Below are 19,099 nucleotides of genomic sequence, written 5' to 3'. Positions count from 1 at the left end.
GGTGAACCCTTTGCGTGCGAGTGAAACCGAGAAGAGAGCGCTTGTCAATCTCCCGTCGTCGTCGGCTGCGTCGCCATTTTTTGCACGCGCGATTCGTCGCTCGTCGTAGCTGCGGTACCACGCTGATTCATTCGGCACGAGATATTCGTGGTGAGACTCCGACGACGGTCGATGTCGCATCGTGTGTGGTTCTACGAAGTGCGTCGCGCGTGATGGCTCCATCCCGGAGCGGCGGAGCCAGCGGGGCAGCCGCCGTAGGCAGCAGCAAGCGCCACGCAGTAAAACCTCGCGCATGCCGCACTACGGCGCGCCAGTTCGAACTGCTGCTGGACTACATTGAGCGCCACCCGTGCATGGTGAATGCACGCTTCCCGTCGTCGGCCACGGAGCGCGAGCGCCATTGGCAGCGGCTTGTCGAACGCCTCAACGTAGAGGCATTCAGCACGCCCAAGGGCAAGGACCGTTGGAAAAAAGTGAGTACTAAAGATGATCCACGTGCGCAAAAGACTAGACAAACCACGTACACACGGGGTTATTCTAATATTTTGCGCACATCGATCATCCTTAGTATTCTAGTTCACTGTAGTATTAGCATGCACCAACTATAGCCCAGCAGAAGTGTTGTTGAAAAAAGTGAGCTTTTTCGTTTGTGGAAGCCAAGCGGTGCACGTGGGGCCATATAATGAGGCAGAGTGTACGCGTGTGCTGAAACGTGATGGCTAATGTGGCTAATCGAGTTACATGCGATTGTGATCACGTGATGTTACAAGCATTCTCGCGTTTACATCACGCGGAGCAGTGTGAAGCATGTAGCGACGAAACACGCAGGGCCGTATTAAGCAACTGTTAATTAGCAAAGTTGTCAAAAAATTGTCAAAAAGCTGTCAATTAGCCTCGCTCCTATTGGTCGGTCGTGGCCGGCGGCCATTTTGCTTTTTTGCGCCATCGGTGGCTGCAGATTACATCACGGATGTGGCAGAAGTGGTGACGTTGCACACCTAATTATGCAGGCGCTAATTGACAGTTTTTTTTTTGTGACAGCCTCGAGGCGGTCAATTTGACATTTGCATTTTTGACAGAAAATTCCCTAACGGCGCGGTTCAGGTGTCCAACGATGTATGAGACAGATACTGCGCCATCCCCCCCCCCCCCCCCCCCAAAAAAAAAAACAATTATTATTATTACAGAAAATTGCGGCGGTGTACCGAGGCGGCTGCGCCGGCGCTAGCAACGGCGAAGGAGAGCGCACGAAGACATGTTTGACTATGTTTGACTTGCCGCACAAGCTGTCTCGACGCCTTTTTCGACTGGAAAAGCAGACTGTGGAGTGGCTGGCGACTTCGAACTGGGAGGTTTGCTTGCGAGCGCGCTGTTGGTGCGGCGGCGGGTTCTGTGTGCACTGCGGTTATTTGCTACCGGCGGCTTTCAAGCTGCCGTTGGTAATGAGGCGTACGTTTGCATCGCACAACCGACAGTGAGCAAATGCGTACAGCGGACGTTGGAGGCAATTTGTAAAGTTAGTGCGCAGAAGGGGTGGGTTCCCTCGTCACCTCTGTTACACACGGTAAGACACGCTTATGCTGGCAAAGCACCTTATTTTTCCCAGCAATTTCCCAAGGGGAAAGAAATAAACAACCACTCGTCACATACTGCAACACCTCACCTTTTGGCATTTTTGTCATCGATCGAAAGAGCCGAACAACACAGACTTCAACAAGTTGTCTTCGTCAATTTCGTTCCGTGCGCTCCTTGCAAGTTCGCTCAGCAGGCACGTAGTCTTGACTGCATTCGTTCACATTTTTCTACGCACTTAAGTCAGCCGCGCAGTAGCTTCATTTCTGGCGCCGCGTAAAAAAAAAAACTAAAACGGCGTGGAATCGGCTGCTTTCGTGCAAAGCGGTTTGACGTTTTACCGCTGCCAGCGCTTCCCTGTGGCAGCAAAAGTTACCCACCAGCAAATTTAATAGCACAATATCAAACGCTTTTTGTTTTGCTTACCTTTTTCAAACTTTAAGCGGAATGTTTTGACAGAATAAACTATTAGTTATTTCGATCGCTGCGTATTTAAGTCTTTTTACAAAAATTTAGCAGACGGCGCCTCGCCGCACAAATAAATATTCTCGAGGCGCCGCACTGCTGTAATTGGCTGATTCCTCGTTGCGTCAAGCGGTGACGTATCTTCGTTTCGTCATTTTGACGTCATTGTCAATCACTTTTGACATCATTTGTGACAGTTGCGTAATACGGCCCCTGGACTCTCGCGTGTCCGAAACTAGTAAGGTTCGCCGCCGTGTTGTGGTAATAATAATAATTGGTTTTTAGGGAAAGGAAATGGCGCAGTATGTGTGACATATCGGCGGACACCTGAACCGCGCCATAAGGGAGGGGATAGAGGAGGGAGTGGAGGAAGAAAGGAAGAAGTGCCGTAGTGGAGGGCTCCGGAATAATTTCGGCCATCTGGGGGTCCTTGACGTGCACTGACATCGCACAGCGCGCGGGCGCCTTGGCGTTTTGCCTCCAGAAAAACGCAGCCTCCGCGGTCGGGTTCGTGCCCGGGTGCTCCGGATCAGTGGCCGAGCGTCCTAACCTTACCCGCCGCGGTAGCTATGTGGTTTGGGCGCTCGGCCACTGATCCGGAGTTCCCGGGTTCGAACCCGACCGGGGCGGCTGCGTTCGATGGAGGCTAAACGCTGACGCGCCCGTGTGCTGTGCGGTGTCAGTGCACTTTAGAGATCCCCATGTAACCTTGAACGATTAATAACTGGACGCACCACTCCACATGTAGCCAACACAGTGCTGTGCGCGTGCGTGATTTAATTCCTCTAAAATGAACTAATCACGCGCACAACCTGGACACATTTCTTATTGTGTAAATAGTTTGTACATATTACTCTCCCCCTATCCTCTCTTCCTGTCTCCTCACCTCTTTCATTTCATTTCTCCATTCTGCCTGCTATCCTTTATTTCCGCTGCCCCAGCTCAGGTGCTTCAGTATCGATGGCAGATGCCGGGGCTAGCAAAATTTTTTTCCTTCCTTTTTACTATCATTTTAATAAAACCACTACCACCACCACCTGTACACCGTATGCGTGGAGTGTTGAACTACTTCGGCAAGTTCGTGCCGCAGCTATCTGAAAGAACGGTGCTATTAAGAACTTATCAAATCTGGCCCGAAGTTTGAGTGGACGGAAAGCCACGCCAAAGAGTGGAAAAGCGTCACGCAAATTTTGATCACCGCGCCCGTGTTAGCGATTTTCGACCAGCGAAGGGAAACAAAGTTATCTTCCGACGTATCGATCGCAGAACGGCGTCGGCGCCGCTCTTTTGCAGTGCCACAACGAGTGGCGGCCCGTAGCATACGCATCCCGAGTCCTTACTGAAGCAGAAAATCGTTACACTGAGGTAGAAAAAGAGGCCATAGCAATTGGCTTCGGATGCGAAAAATTTCACCAATTCGTCTATTGGCGGAAAGTGACGATCGAAACGCACCACAAGCCACTTTTAGCAATTGCTCAAAAGGAAGTCGGTGACATACCACCTCGTCTTCAATGATTCTTTTTGAGATTGCTCAAGTATGATTTTGCCTTGGAGTATATTCCTGGGAAGCACCTTGTGCTTGCTGTCCCGGTCGACTGCTGACAACCAAGACAAGGCTGGTGCCACGGACGACGTCGAAGTTCACGCAGTCCAGCTACTAGGAAGCAAAATCACGGCAGAAACGCGGGAATAACTGCAGGCGGCAACTGCTCGTGACTGCTACCTGCAGTATGTAATCACTAGTTTGTCGTTGGGGCTATCGGTACAAGGTGACCTCAAGCCTTTTGAGCAAGCACCCTCAGTTGTCAACGGAATACTTTTAAAGGTATCTAAAGTGGTTATTCGGAAAAGCCTGCGTCAAAACGTGCTGCAACAAATTCATGCAGGTCATCTCGGCATGAAAAAAATGCAAGGAAAGAGCCAGACGTCTCGTATTTTGGGCAGGGCTCAACGCTACGATCACTTTTTATGGTGCAAATGTGCCCTACATGCCGCTAGTACGCTTACAAACAGCAGAAGGAACCGCTTCAAATGCGATCCGTGCCAGGATGTGCATGGTATATATAGAGTTGGGGCTGACATTTTTTCGTTTGCGAGAGACTCGTACATAGATGTTTTTGATGCCTTATCAAACTTTCCAGAAGTTCAAAATTGCCAGACACATCGGCGCGATCAACCACTGCTGCCCTCAGTGCTCTCTTTGCAAGGTTTGGCGTGCAAGTTGAAGTATTTACTGATAATGGCCCGCAATTTTCTAGCTATGAATTTGCTGTATTTTCAAGGAAATTTGACTTCTCACACATTACATCCAGCCCTCGTTATCCGCAGTCTAACGGGCTTGCGGAAAATGGTGTGCAGATTGTGAAGTGCATCTTGAAGAAAACTGCAGACAAGGGGGATGATTTCTGGCTGGACCTGCTGGCTTACTGCACTACCGCGCTGAAGGACAGGCGACCCCCTGGTGAACTCCTGCAAGGAAGGCGCCTTCGCGCCAACTTCCCACACTTCAGTGCTGTGACTGCGACCGACGTCAATAAGCACAGCCAAAAACAAGCTGGAAGGCCTTTGCCTACCCTCCAAAAGGGTACCATCGTGAGGCTCAGAGATACTGCACGATCCCGGAAAGCCCAAGTGATCGGTATGCCCTACCTAAGATCGTACCTGGTAAAAACGGAGGACCAGAAGCTCCTCAGGCGCAACCGTCGTCACCTGCTGCAAACCGGTGAGCGGCTCGTATAGAGGCAAGCGATGACTACATCAATACCACCCCTGCGGTCAACGACGTTGGCTACCATTCAACAGCGACAGCTCCAACCTCGCAAACAGTCACGCGTCAACCATCCACAACGGGCGACCTTGCGACCACGGTTATACCACCGCCAGCTTTGAGAAGGTCGACCCGAACCGTGAAGCCACCGCAACGTCTTCAGTATGATGAACGTTTTAATCAAGTGTCTTTATAATCCTGACGTGTGGTGCGATTCACTTTCAACAAGTTTTAGGGAGGTGTAAAATTATAATAATTTACTTGTTACCGTAAAGGGATGTACCAAAAACGCAACTGTAGCATAACTGCGCACCCTAAATGCACAGATACTCTCAGCGCATGGTCCCGCGCCTATATAATCAAATGTTTGAATAAAGCAATCGTTCTTCTTGTTCCGGCCATCATGCTGTTTCGTCGTCCTTGCTGTTACAGGTGAATAGGTGCGCATATCCCTTTTCCAACAAATCGCTAAAAAAAGAGCAGGAAGTTACCTGGCACAGACTGCAAACACGCTCCCTTCTGACTCCGGCAGTGCTTGCCCTGATGTACCCTTGCCAGTACGACCCAAACTGGCATAAACGTAATGAAAGGGCGACATACGACCACATTCTCTGGAGCTTCGCAAATGAGCCGCCCCTGCGGAGTTGATACAGCTTCCTTCTCCAGAGCGGTGGGAGGCCATGCTAGTCTGCTCGAACCCTAAGATTCAAGTACGGACAATCGAGCGGGACAAAGGCCGCCGCCAGCCATCGGCTAGTGGCCATCTATTATGTGTCTCCTGCAACCTGCTCTCGACGCAATAAATGTTTTACAATCCAAATGCCCACCTCTGGTCTTGGACAGAATTCACCACTACTCCCACGCCTGGTATACAACGCTACTCTTTCATACACTTGTACGCAACAGGAAGAAAATGACCCGATGCAAGCGCGATACCTGCAGAAATCCACGCTCAGTGAAACATAAGAGTTTATACCAGCGGCCACAGGAATATACTGTAAAAAATTTAGTACTAAAAAGGCCCACCTGGAAAAAAAAAGGAAGCCACCGTCGGAAGACGAAGTAACGAGCGTTTGCTTTATTCGCCTTGAGTAAAACGGAAGTCTTTCCGCATCCAGCGGGGCCAGTGAAGAAAACCCTGAGAGGATCGGAAAGTATCATTACTTTTCCACCTAGCGGATGGTTGGATGCATGGATAAGGCTGAACCCTTTAAATTTGGCGGTGGATCACGCCACCCAGCGATGACTTATGAAATTTTACCCTTGTCTTGATTTTAGCCACCTATCAGATAACCTTCACTTGGTTACTTCTACCGGCTTAAAATATACTTTACCTTCACTGTCCTTAAACCCCAGTGCCTTGGATAAATCAGCTCCGCTGCTTTCCACTGTAGATTGAATCCCTTTAGAGAAAAGAATCACGTGTTCAGCCGTTTCCTCCTCCTCTCCACACGCAACGCACAACGTGCCTATCTCGTGGTACCTGACTCTATATGTCTTAGTCTGCAAAACTCCCGTCCTGACCTCAAACAACAAATAGCTTCCCATACAATTATCATGCATATTTTCCTTAGCAATTTCCTGCTTAAAGATACTGTATGTTCCCAGTGCCGATTTCGTCAGCATCCCTGATTTCCACAGAGCTCTCTCTGTTCCTTTAACCTTTTTCTTAACCGATAATTGCTGCTTGGTCCCTGTACTGCTGTCGAGATATTTGCTTGTCAATTTTCTAGTTCACTGTCTCCACTTCGTGTCAACATTCCTTATATACAGGTATCTGAAAAATTTGCTAGCCCACTGCTTTTCCCCAATTTTCCTCAATCGCTCCTCAAATGCTATCTTACTGCCAGCTTCTCTCCTCTCGAACGACGCCCATCCCATATCTCCCTGTACCCCCTGATTTGGTGTATTGCAATGAGCTCCCAAAGCTAGCCTCCCTACGACACGTTGTTTAATTTCTAACCTTGCTTGAACATCTCGTCTCATGCACAGGACCGCATTACCGAAAGTCAGGCTAGGAATAATCACCCCTTTCCAAATTCCGCTTACCGCCTCATACCTATTGTAATTCCATAGGGCCCTATTTTTCATGAGAGCTGCATTCCCACTAGCGCTATTCATAACATATTTTCCATGCTCTGTCAGATACTCAGCACCGTTATTTATCCACACCCCAAGATACTTTTACTCATCCACTACTTCTAGCGTGAACTCCTGTATTCTATGATCGCCGACCTCATCATTAAATATCATGACTGCAGATTTTTCCTTACTAAACTTGAAAACTAATCTATCTCTCTCTATACCACATATGTCTATCAACTTTTGTAAATCTTCCTTGTTATCAGCCAGTAGCACTATATCATCAGCGTATATTAGTCCCGGTAATGACTGTTTACTCCCCTCTCATTGCTTGAAAAAGAAAGGTTGAAGCCTAGTCCGCTCCTCTCTAGATTAGTCTCCAACCCTTGCAGGTACAACATGAACAACAAAGGAGACACAGGACATCCTTGCCTAAGCCCCCGCTTCATCTCTATAGGCCCTGATACAATTTTTTCCTCTTTATAAGCACTCTGTTCCCTTTATATATCTTTAAAAGGATTAATTATTCCATCTTCCATATCCAATGGGTCCAGTATGTCCCACAAATACGCTTGAATAACGTTGTCGTAGTCTCCCCTAATGTCCAGAAATGCTAGCCATAGGGGCCTGTGTTTCTTTTCAGCAATCTCTATACACTTCGTCAATGAAAACAGATTGTCCTCCAACCTCCTTTGTATCCGGAACCCATTTTGTAGCTCTCCTAGAACCCCCTCGTTCTCCACCCAAGCCTGCAGTCTGTCCTTTATAATCTGCATCACCACCCTGTAAACCACAGCTGTCACTGTTATGGGACGGTAGTTACGTCAGCTTTGTCCCCTTTTCCCTTATATATCATGTTCATTTTACTTAACCCCATTCATCGGGGACTTTGCCATCCACTATCATTTTATTCACCGCCTGAATTAATGTTTGCTTGCATTTTCGTCCTAGCTTCTTTATTAACAATATCGGAATACCATCTGGTCCTGTTGACATGCCGCTAGGAACCGTCTCTGCCGTTCCCCACTCTCTCTGCTGAAGTGAAGCAATTGCAGTAACCCGTCTAACCTCCTTCGATAAATTATGTGCAACATTTCTTCAAATTTTTCTGTCATCCTTGTTTCTATGTGTTGTATCGCTTCATCCCCTTCTAGTCGAATAACCTGATCTGTAACAATAAACTTTTGCACTAGCCTAGTCGTATTACTCATTGCATTAAGATGTTTCCAGAATATTAGAGCTGCTTTCCTATCCTTTTTATTTACTTTTGACATGCATTGGGGTCCCTTCTAATTTTCTCATTAATCAAATAGGATGCTTCCCTTCTGCAGTTTACGAAGGTATCCCATTTTCTGTCTACATCAACGTCTGGTTCCCGCCTCTTCTTGGAATACCTATGTTCCCTGGACGCTTCCTGACGTTTTCCTATCGCCCTCTTGACCTCCTCATCCCAACAACTCTTGGGTTTGCGTCTTTTCCCTTTTGGCTTTACTCGCACCTTAGCTAGCTCTAGCTAGCTAAGGTGGGTGCTACCCAAATTGGGTGCTACCCAATTCGTTCGCACGCCGAGGCCGCCCGCCAACTGGCCCGACAGCGCATCCGACACCAGCAAGCCCACGCCGCTCGCCGCTATAACCTCCGCCACCGAGCTGTTAGTTACCAGCCCGGAGAACAAGCCTGGGTTTGGAGCCCAATCCGCATGCGTGGGCGCTCCGAAAAGCTTCTGCGCCGATATTTTGGCCCCTACGAGGTACTCCGCCAAGTCAGTGAGGTGAACTATGAAGTTCTGCCCCAGGGAACAGTTCGCTCCTCTAGACGGCCGACCCCCGAAGTCATCCATGTCGCACGGATGAAGCCTTACCACGGCCGCTAGCTCTTCAGGCGTGTCTACACCAGTCGCCGGAACATTCGCCGTCCCTTGCCTTCCTCCTCATTGTTGCGGCACCGAGTCGTCGCCCTTCAGAGAGGGGGAGTAATGCCACAGTACCAAGCAATCCAGTGGCGCCATTACAGCGGCCGATCTGCTTTAGATGGGACTTGCCATGCCTTGCGCACTCGAGGGGCTAGAGGTGTCTTTTTCTTCGCTCGAGCTCCCTGCTGTCTTGCACTCCCAGCACGCCTAATTAAACCTGGTTTGAGTGCTTTGCCCATTTTTCGGTGACTATATATATATATATATATATATATATATATATATATATATATATATATATATATATATATATATATATATATATATATTGTAAGGAAGACTACGAGCGTACGCGCGAGCCGCATGGCCATCGCCTAGTGCACGTGCCTGGCTGGACGTGGTGACCTCCGACTGCGGTTCGCTCTGCTCCCTTTAAGAAGCTTCTCGGAATAAACCCCACCTTACATTTGGTGTAGGTGCCGGGTAATATCCTCTCGCCCTGGAACTCTGCAGCCGAACGCTACCCCCTACAGCGATGCCTAACCACCAAGCCGTACAAGTGAGCCCGGCCACCGTCGTCTGTGCTGGTTCTCTCCGCCAGCGAGACCCCGCTATCCTCAGTGGCACGGACGACCATGATGTTGAGGATTGGCTCCCATCGTATGAGCGGGTGAACGCATTCAACAAGTGGGACGCGGAAACCAAAATGAACAATGTGATTTTCTATATCACGGGCGTGGCGAATCTGTGGTATCAGAACCACGAGGCGGACATTACATCATGGTCTGTTTTAAAAGCAACTTCTCAGAGGTATTCGGCCGCCCGGCAGTCAGAAAACTCCGTGCCGAACAGCGCTTGCGTGCGCGGTCGCAGCAGGTTGGCGAAAACTTCACGAGTCACATCGAGGTTATCGTCGATCTGTGCAAGAGGCCGAACGCTCAGATATCCGCAGCCAACAAGATCAGGCATATTCTCAAAGGCATTGATGACGACGCCTTTCAGATGCTGTTGGCGCAAGACCTGCGCAGCGTCGCGGAAGTCGTCACACTAAGTGAGAGTTTCGATGAACTACGCAAGCAGAGGGCTCTGACATGCGAACACACCACGAACGTCGACTCGCTTGCTGGCCTGAACGATGCAAGAGACCAGTCATCGCTCCTGCCGCACATCAAGAGCTTCGTCTGTGAAGAAGTTGCTCGCCAGCTCTCTCTTATTTCACGCCACCACCACACATAACTCCGAATATGCGGCGCATCATTCAAGAACAGGTCGCTGAGGCTCTCCCGCAAGCCCCTCAGCCCATACCTCCCGCGGCCCCGCTGACATATGCGGACGTTGTTGCGCGACCTCGTCCACCTACCTATGCTCCGCCTCCTGGTCCCGCTCGAGAGCCCGCTGCTTTTATTCCGCCGCCTGCTCATCTGCGAACCTCCTGGGGCATGCCTGATAATAATGGACCGCCTGCTCAACTGGGAAACTCCTGGCGCACGCCTGACAACCGCCAGATCTGCTACTTCTGCGGCTTGCCAGGTCATGTGGCGCGGCTTTGCCGTCGACGCATGAACGTCTCACGAACACCTCCTGGATTTTCCGGTTACCGGTCCCAGCGTCAGTACTCACCTCCTGCTCAGCCGCCCCTGAGCCGTTCTCTGTCTCCTGAGTGCACCTCCTTCTCTGAACGCCGTTCGCCTTCTTCACGTTGGCGCTCCATCTCTCCGATGCGATGGCGTCCCTCGACCACTCAAGACGGAAACTAGGTGCCGCAGTTCCTGAGGCGAGAACTGCGCAGTCGTCGAAATTTGATAGGCCTCGTTAGTCTGCAGCTCATTTATTTAAAGTTTTTGTAGAGCGCGTGTTAGTGCTGGCGCTTGTCGACACTGGTGCTGCGGTTTCTGTCATGGATGCAGCGCTTTTGCCTATCTTTGAGGAAAGTGAGGGCGCCCCTTTCTGGCCTGTTGTTACGAAGTGCGCACCTCATCAGGCCATTAGCAGCGTGTACTGCTCGAGTAGTCATAGAAGACATTTTATATTTGATTCAGTTCATCGTTCTGCCGTCACGTTCGCATTTGATCATCTTGGGCTGGGACTTCCTATCGCTTCACGACGCTGTCATCGACTGTGCTCCGGTTCAAGTTGCGCTCTCCACGTTGCCGAATCCTTTGCCAGAGACTGAAATTTGTGGTCCCCTGTTTCTGCCAAAGCTTTTGTCGCCGACAATACCGATATTCCTGCGTGCTGTTCCGTGATTGTGCCTCTCTCCTGAGCTTGTGTTCGCGATGCCAGTGTCCTCTTCACGCCGTCTTCTATTTTTCTGCGTCACCATTGCCTGCCACTGCCTTATGCCCTGCTCACTTTCTTCGAAGGCCTTACCGCACTGTGGGTCTTCAACCCGTTTTCAATCCCCTTCACTTTGCGTCGTGCAGAAGGTGTCGGAATCGTACACCTCTTTGATTCTGTTTTCGACCACCCCGACGCTGCCGCAGAATCACCGCCGGTCGCCATGGACGCCCTCAGCTCACCTAGTCCTGCGCCCGCCCCGTTGTTGACCGACCTATTCTTTCGGAGAGCGAGTTGACGGGCTAGTTGGTATTGCATGGTGTAGGAACAGCTCTAAGAACAGGACAGAAGTCAAACATGGAAGCACAGGGACGGGCGCTGACTATCAACTGAATCTTTATTTCGGAGCACGAACATATATAAAGTGGCAGCAAGGGGGTACAATCAGGTATGCGCGGTCACATGCAAACAGTGAATAGTCACGTCAAATAATGAATTTAGACATCTGAGGCTGAGAAGGACGGAAGAGAAAAGGCGATATAACAGACTAAAACCGATAAAAAAACTGCACAGTGTAGAGCGCCGTCACGCGAACTAAGAAAAAATAGATGAAGGATTAAACAGGATGCGAAAGTATGGCGAAAAAAATGGGTTTATAAAAGTTGAAAACTCGTGGAAACGATAGTGAAAGAATAAAAAACATTAAAAACAATAAAAATTGCTGTGTGCGGTTAAAACATGTAAAGAGGGCGTTCAACATTTCTCAAGTTTAACAGGGGCCAAAAGTTAAAAAGATTAAAAAGTTTTTTGAAGCAGTATTCCTTCGCTCTATTGACGCCACTCTACCTTCAACTCAGCGAACCCAGCTTCTTGCTCTTCTTGAGGAGTTTCGCTCCTCCTTCGATTGCCACCAACGCGTTTTGGGGAGCACGTCGACTGTCGAGCATCGCAATGACACCGGCGCCCATGCCCCTCTGCGACAGCGCCCATATCCTGTTTCCGCCACTGAACGACGAGTTATTGAGGAACAGGTAGGCACCATGTTTCAGAGCGGCGTTATTCAGTCTTCCACCAGCCCCTGGGCCTCCCCGTTTGTCCTCGTCAAGAAGGATGGGTCCGTTCAATTTTGCGTCGATTACCGCCGCATTAATAAGATCACACGCAAAGATGTCTACCCTGTGCCCTGTATTGATGACGCTCTGGACTGTCTACAAGGCGCGGAGCTCTTTTCTTCTATTGATTTGCGTTCTGGTTATTGGCAGGTCCTAATAACAGCTGCAGATCATGCCAAAGGCGCGTTTGTGACCCCTGATGGCCTCTACGAGTTTACCGCCATGCCTTTCGACCTGTGTAACGCTCCTGCTACTTTCTAGCGAATGATGGATACCGTATTGCGTGGCCTCAAGCGGAAGACGTGCCTGTGCTACCTGGACAATATCGTTATCTCTTCACCCGACTTTCAAACGCATCTATCTCGCCTGAAGGACGTCTTGACATGCCTCACAAAAGCAGGCCTGCAGCTTAACTTTAAAAAATTCACCTTTGCAGCCCGTTAGCTGACAACTTTAGGTCACGTTGTACCGAAAGACGATATTAACACGTCTTTTTGGGCTAGTTGATGAATACTTGAATTAGAGAAAGCCTATCGCCAAAACCATGCAAACCACAAAGTCGAGACACAAGTGCTATTGTCTTGTGTCAATAGCGCTTGTGTCTCGTCGTCGTTCGTCTTTGTGGTTTGTATGGTTTTGGCGCTAGGTTTTCTCTAATTCACGAAAGACGGTGTACGCCCTGACACCGCGAAACTTCGTTCCGTGACTGAATTCCCCAAACATTCCACCATTAAGGAACTTCGCAGCTTCCTAGGGCTCTGCTCTTATTTTAGGCGTTTCATTCGCTGCTTTGCCTCAATTGCTGCCCCTTTGACTCAACTGCTCGGCGCCAATGTCAATTTTTCAGCTTTGTAACCCGCCTGCGACGACGCCTAAGCACGTTGCGTCGTCTCCTTGCGGCACCACCCATCTTGCGCTATTTCGACCCGGCGGCCCCGACTGAAGTTCACACTGATGCCAGTGGTATTGGTCTCGGTGCAGTGCTCGCCCAGCGCAAATATGGATTCGACGAATATGTCGTTGCCTATGCCAGCCGCACACTTACCAAGGCTGAGACTCGCTACTCTGTGACTGAAAAAGAGTGTCTCGCCATTGTGTGGGCCTTAGGCAAGTTTCGCCCTTCCGTGCACGGCCGTCCTTTCGACGTCGTTACGGATCATCACGCCCTTTGTTGGCTTTCCTCTCTGAAAGATCCTTCCGGCCGCCTGGCGCGATGGGCGCTGCGTCTTCAAGAATATAACATCCGAGTCGTCTACAGGTCGGGCCGCAAACATCAGGACGCCGACGCCTTGTCTCGCTCCCCGCTTCCCGCTCATTTTGCCAGCCTCTGCGAAATCGGGGCCCCTACGCCGTCTCCCACCGTCACTGGCATGCCTTCTGAACAGCGCAAAGATCCATGGATTCATGATCTTCTCGACTTTCTCTCCGACCCATTGGCGGTTACACCATCCCGCGCGCTGCGCCGTCAAGCTTCCCATTTTGAGATCCGAGATAACCTGCTTTATCGCCGTAATTATTATTCTGATGGACGAAAATGGCTCCTCGTCATTCCTCGCCACCTACGGTCCTATATCTGCTCATGTTTTCACACTGATTTACAATACGGTGACGCAGGCCTTTTCAAGACTTACACGCGCCTCCGCCTCCGCTACTACTGGCGTGGCATGTACAATTTCGTTTTGAAATACGTGCGCGCGTGCCTCGACTGCCAACGCCGCAAGACACCCACTACTCGTACTTCTGGCGAGTTGCAGCCACTATCTTGTCCGCCTCGTCCTTTCGACCGCGTTGGCATTGATTTACATGGGCCACTCCCGTATGAGCCGTCGATCGCCTTACGCGGTATGCTGAAACCGCCGCGCTCTCTGCTGTCACGGCACAGGACGTGGCATCCTTTCTTCTGCGTAGGCTCATCCTTCGACACCGTGCCCGTCGAGAACTCCTCAGCGACAGAGGCCGTGTCTTCCTATCTGAATTCATCAAAGCTCTGCTCCGTGAGTGCAACGTCATCCATCAGACTTCCACCGCTTACCACCCTCAGACCAACGGCCTCATTGAACGTCTTAACCTTACTCTGGGAGACATGCTGGCTATGTACGTCGGTTCGAACCACACGACCTGGAACCTTATTCTTCCTTATATTACGTTCGCGTACAATACTGCTACGCAGTCTACTACAGTATTTTCTCCTTTCTTCCTCCTTTATGGCCGCCATCCCTCCGTTCTCACTGATACTCTTCTCTACCGCCCTGACGCATCTGAGTGCACCACCGTTTCCGAAGCCGCCAGGCACGCCGAAGACTGCCGCCAGATCGCCCGGCCGCTCACGACAGCTACCCAGTCCCTTTAAAAAACGCGCCTCGATGAAGACCAACGTCCCCAGCATTTCTCGCCCGGCTCTTTGTCTGGCTGCGGATACCTCCGAGTACTGCGGGCCTCTCCCCGAAACTGTTCGCTAAATATCAACAGCCATATCGCATCTTGGAGCAAATATCTGCAGTCAACTATATTGTTGAGCCCCTCACACTGTCACCCGATCTCAGACGCCGCGGCCGTGAGACTGTCCATATCCAGCGCCTCAAGACCCCGCTGTCTTGTCCGCCCCTTAAGTCGCCAGGATGGCTCCTCTTCTGTTCGGGGGCCATTGTAAAGAAGACGACGAGCATATGCGCAAGCCGCATGGTCATCGCCTGGTGCATGCTCCTGGCTCCATTGTAAAGAAGACGACGAGCGTACGCGCGAGCCGCATGGCCAGCTCCCGTTAAGAGGCTTTTCGGAATAAACCACACCTCACAATATATATATATATATATATATATATATATATATATATATATATATATATATATATATATATATATATATATATATATATATATATATATATATATATATATATATATATATATATATATATATATATATATATTCTGAGTGGTTATGGCGCTCGGCTGCTGGCCCGAAAGACGCGGGTTCGATCCCGGCCGCGGTGGTCGAGTTTCGATGGGGGCGAAATTCTAGAGGCCCGTGTGCTGTGCGATGTCAGTGCACGTTAAAGAACCCCAGGTGGTCGAAAATTCCGGAGCCCTTCACTACGGCGTCTCTCATAGCCTGAGTCGTTTTGGGACGTTAAACCCCTATAAACCAAACCAACCTTATTTCCTAATACTGCAGACTACACCGCTGCTCAAGAAGGAGATTGGTACAACTGTTAGTTTGCAAATAAATGCTCAACGGTATTAATCTTACCTCATTCAACAACCTAATCAGGCATACGATTCCATTGTTCGATTGTGCATGGAAAAAGAAATTTTGGAACTGCTTAGTCCTTGCATTGTGCGACCTGATCAGTTTTGTGCGGTTCAGCCTCGATTGTTTTTGGTTTGGTTTAGATGGGTTTAACGTCCTGAAGCAACTCAGGCTATGAGGAATGCCGCAGTGAAGGGCTCCGAAAATTTCGGCCACGTAGGGTTCCTTAACGCGCATTGACATCGCACAGTACACGGGCCTCTAGCATTTCGCCGCCATCGAAACTCGACCGCCGCGGCCGCGATCGAGTCCGCATTTTTCGGGTAAGCAGCCAAGCGCCATAACCACTGAGCCACCGCGGCGGGTGATGATCTTCGTGTTGCAGAAGTAAATACAATTCACGTGGCAATACTGCTTTCTTTTTATATATAAAGTGCAAAAAATTTTAAATTTTAACCTGGCAATCTGTCTGGGCAAATGAAGCGGATCCAAGTTATGTTGCTTCAGCATATCAGTAACGGATGAATGATTCCGGTAATGGGATGAGATGAATCTGGCTGTATGCCGTTGGATGCGCTCCACCTGCTCGATGTTTTTTACAAGGTACGGTTTGCCCGCAACAGAGACGTACTCTAGGACTGGTCGAATCATACATGCTACAAGTTTTATTCTGGACGGGGACTCTTTAATTTCTTGCCCAGGTAGCATAACTTCCTGACTGATTTCGAACATATGTCGTTAAGGCGCGTATCCAGTTTTAAGATTTTTAGTAATTGTCAGGCCTAGGTATTTAATGAATGTGACTGCATTTATGCATTAATCTCTAATTTTTTAATATATTGTGAGAGATGTTTCTCAGGTGTCATGGTGAGTGACGCGGTTTTAGAAAAATTGATTTTCATCGCCTCTTCGCGCCAGTCCACGAGTTTACATAAATTGGCGTTCAGTAGTTGCTGACAGGAAGAATTCTTGATAACGGAATAAATGATACAGCCATCAGCACACAATTTCACAGTGGTACCTTCATCAACATTTTGAACAATATCATTAATATAAATGAGGAAAAAAAAGCAATCACAGCACTCATCCCTGCGTTACACTGATCCCTGCGGCACGGGAACGATGGGCCACACTCACCCGCGAGTCTTTCCTGTCTTGTTTGTGCAGCTGTTCAGCCGCCACAAAACCAACGCATTTGCTGACTGCGCATCACTTTGTGCGCAAGAGCACCCGTTTGCCCTGGACGAACCGCCCCGGCTACACCCACGTGGAACCTGCCTCGGGATCAAGCTATTACCCTTTCCGCACACCTATATAAAGCACCCCCTCCCCTTGCAATGTACCCTTAAGTGGGCTTGGCGGCACAGAAACGATGGGCCACTCTCATCTGCGAGCCTTTCCCATCTTGTTTGTGCAGGTGAGCAATTGTCATTCCATATTTGCGAAGCGCACTAGTAACCGCTTTTTATTTGTGCTGTCAGACCCACACTGCGCATGCGATACTGTCTATGAATGTTCTCGTGTCATATTTGACTTGCTCCTGGCGGCCGGTGATATCGAGTCCAATCCTGGACCTATTGAGCTATCTACAGACAGATCTGCTCAAAGCTACCCAAGCCTTCCTGTCCGGGTAGTTAACTGCCCTAGAAGAGTTAAAATCTATGAAATCATCTCTGGCCGACCATAAAAACGCAATCAATGAAGTTAACAACCACCTGTTTAAGATCCAAACAGATTGCGCTTCCTTCTGTTCAATATAATCCGAAGTAGAAAATTTCAAATCGACTACAGCCTAATCCAAGGCTGAGACTGCAACGTTAACTGCTCGCCTGAACGACGCTGGACAACGAGCACGAAGAAATAGTCTAGGGACTTATGGTGTGGAAGATTAGAATAATTAATCATGGCAGGATACCAAAAAATAATCATCGAGCAGCCAGCACCTAGATGTATCTATCGAACCTCGTGGCATCCTCCTGGCGCTTATTCTAAAGAAAACAAGAGACCTAATATAGTTAAATTGGCTTATTTTAGGGACAGACAGCATATGCTATGATAAAGCAGCAAATTTAGACACTGGCTACAGCGTCTCCGAAGATTGTTCCCCAACACTCGTCTTGCACGTAAACGCCTCTATGAATATGGTAAACGTAATAAGGTCACCTTTAAAATGCAATATGACAGGCCGATATCCGGAAATACGTCATATGTATTCGACCCTGCACTAACAACTTTATTGAGGCCACGCCGTAGCAATTACATCGACACAATCGCACAGTAAAGCATTCTCATCGCTTCCAGTTATCTTTCCCGTTCACAAACATCCGTAGTGTAATCTCAAAACGCGACTCATCATGTGACCTGGTTGAATCACGCTCCAATAATGTAGTTTTATTAGCCGATACTTGGCTTATCTTTGCAATTAATGACACGAAGATATTGCCCTCTCTTCCTAATTTTGATATATTTCGAACGGACGCTACTGACGGGAGGGGTGGAGGAGTTGTTATTGCTACTAATCGCTTATTGCGTTGCTCTCGTGTGGACATTGCAAGCCCGTTAGAAATTATATGGCTCTGCTGTGATATTTGGCATGTTATCATCCCCGTAGCTATGATTCTTCATTTAAGTTTTAGTTTCACGACGCATTGAGTAGAGACACAACCCTCTAATTCAACAGTCCAATTTTACTGTTTGGCGACATCAACTTCCCATCTGTCAAGGTAACCATGTGGACTAGTTGGTGTATTTCAGACATAACTTCACAGGCGAAAGTACGAGACGCAAGGAGGTCCTGTGGTCTTCTCTTTGTGTCTTGTGCTTTCGCTGGTGAAGTTATTTCATATCTATCATATGGTCTGATCTTGCTTCCACACTTTCAAAATCTAACCCTGCCAGCGAGTTTGTGTACGCCTGTCTTACTTTCGGGCTGGATCAGTTAGTGGACCGTCCCACTCGAGTGACTGACCATTCTGCTAATATTCTGGACCTTGGGCTGACGTCGCAACCTGATAGCTTCTTACCCATCAATTATCTAGACGGTCTTAGTGATCACTTGGCCATTGATGCTACATTTTCTTGCCACTTATAAAGCAGCAAAATGATAAAGAAAACGCATACTCTTTATGACAAAGTTGATTATATAGGTTTCAACCACGACATCGCTGCTTTTCTTGTCAAGTTTACACATGGTTTTTCGCTCGGCTCTCTCGAAGCTAACTGGTTCCTTTTCAAGTCCGAAATGCAACGCCTAATCAGCATATATATTGCGACTATCACCATAACAGAACGCCCTAGTTCCCCATGGTATAACAAACACGCAAAATCATAGCAACAAAAAGGGGCGATTATTTCGTGCAGCTAAAGCTATAAGCACGGCTCAGGCCTGGAATAAATATCACACTTCCGCTACTAACTATGACTGCGAGGTAGGCCGAACTAAGAATATCTTCTTCTCTACCACCTTGCCTAACATGCTGCAGGATAGTACAAAGCGATTCTGGAAAACAATAAGCCCCTCTATTTCTAACGTAATTTCACTGACATAATTCTGGAGTTTCCATTCCGAATCAGATGTTCCAAATATTCTAAACGACCCATTTTGCTCCGTATTCACGCAGGAACCTCTTGATAACTTCCCTGAAGCCCCGTACTTTCTCCATC

At 48.8% G+C, this 19,099-nt stretch overlaps 1 protein-coding gene and 2 pseudogenes across 1 annotated transcript in view; 1 reads left to right on the top strand and 2 right to left on the bottom strand.

Annotated features, from left to right (window-relative positions):
• Nucleotides 1-19,099, bottom strand: part of LOC144102132 (crustacean hyperglycemic hormone-like) — a 133,957-nt gene that overhangs the window by 66,281 nt on the left and 48,577 nt on the right. The gene's annotated exons all lie outside the window — the stretch shown is intronic.
• On the top strand, nucleotides 213-5,000 carry LOC144101601 (uncharacterized; annotated as a pseudogene).
• On the bottom strand, nucleotides 6,062-7,102 carry LOC144101600 (uncharacterized; annotated as a pseudogene).

This window comes from Amblyomma americanum, chromosome 8 (assembly GCF_052857255.1).
Source record: "Amblyomma americanum isolate KBUSLIRL-KWMA chromosome 8, ASM5285725v1, whole genome shotgun sequence".
Lineage (NCBI taxonomy): Eukaryota > Metazoa > Arthropoda > Arachnida > Ixodida > Ixodidae > Amblyomma > Amblyomma americanum.
The sequence above is the reverse complement of the archived record's forward strand: the minus strand, read 5'-3'. Positions and strand labels throughout refer to the sequence as shown.